The following is a 1,245-nucleotide window of genomic DNA, read 5'->3' on the forward strand; positions in this document are numbered from 1 at the left end:
AAGTTACATTCCAAGTACAATACATAACTATCAACAAATGTAAACTACTGGAACCAGTCAACAAAACAGTAAGTTACATTCCAAGTACAATACATAACTATCAACAAATGTAAACTACTGGAACCAGTCAACAAAACAGTAAGTTACAATCCACATACAATACTTAACTATCAACAAATGTAACATTCAGTAAAACAGTAGGTTATACTCCACATACAATGCTTAACTATCAAGAAATGTAAACGGTTAGTATAACAGTAACTTATACTCCACCTACTGAACCCAAATAACACTCAGTGTAAGCTACTTTTCTATCACCTGTATTTTCAGAATATTACAAGTACATGTGTGTGTTTTGTAATTTGAGAGATCTGTCTTGTGTACTACGTTATGTATGTGTGTATTGTAATTCGGTACATCTGTGTTCTGTATGTGTTTTGTAATTTGATAGATCTGTCTTGTGTACTACGTTATGTATGTGTGTTTTGTAATTTAATTGATCTGTTTTGTGTGCCGCGATATGTGTTTGTGTTTTGAAATTTAATCGATCTGTTTTGTGTGCCATGATATGTGTTTGTGTTTTGAAATTTAATCTATCTGTTTTGTGTGCCATGATATGTGTTTGTGTTTTGAAATTTAATCGATCTGTTTTGTGTGCCACGTTATATGTTTGTGTTTTGAAATTTAATTGATCTGTTTTGCGTGCTGCGATATGTGTTTGTGTTTTGTAATTTAATCAATGTTTTGTGTGCTGCAGTATGTATGTGTGTTTTGTAATTTAATTGATCTGTCTTGTGTACTACAGTATGTATGCATGTTTTGTAATGTAATCTATCTGTCTTGTGTGCTGCAGTATGTATGTGTGTTTAATCAATCTGTCTTGTGTGCTGCGGTATGTGTGCGTGTTTTGTAATTTAATCGATCTGTCTTGTGTGCTACAGTATTTTTTTTTATTTAATTGAATCGATCTGTCTTGTGTGCTTCAGTATGCGTGTTTTGTAATTGAATCGATCTGTCTTGTGTTCTACAGTATGTATGTGTTTTGTAATTTAATCGATCTGTCTTGTGTTCTACAGTATGTATGTGTTTTGTAATTGAATCGATCTGTCTTGTGTGCTACGGTATGCGTGTTTTGTAATTGAATCGATCTGTCTTGTGTTCTACAGTATGTATGTGTTTTGTAATTGAATCGATCTGTCTTGTGTGCTACGGTATGCGTGTTTTGTAATTGAATCGATCTGTTTT

The 1,245-nt window shown here is 32.8% G+C and overlaps 1 protein-coding gene across 1 annotated transcript in view; it reads left to right on the top strand.

Moving 5' to 3' along the window:
* The window catches only part of LOC111083000 (transcription intermediary factor 1-alpha-like), a 38,022-nt gene that overhangs the window by 23,313 nt on the left and 13,464 nt on the right, over positions 1 to 1,245 (top strand). The gene's annotated exons all lie outside the window — the stretch shown is intronic.

This window comes from Limulus polyphemus, unplaced genomic scaffold (assembly GCF_000517525.1).
Source record: "Limulus polyphemus unplaced genomic scaffold, Limulus_polyphemus-2.1.2 Scaffold6847, whole genome shotgun sequence".
Lineage (NCBI taxonomy): Eukaryota > Metazoa > Arthropoda > Merostomata > Xiphosura > Limulidae > Limulus > Limulus polyphemus.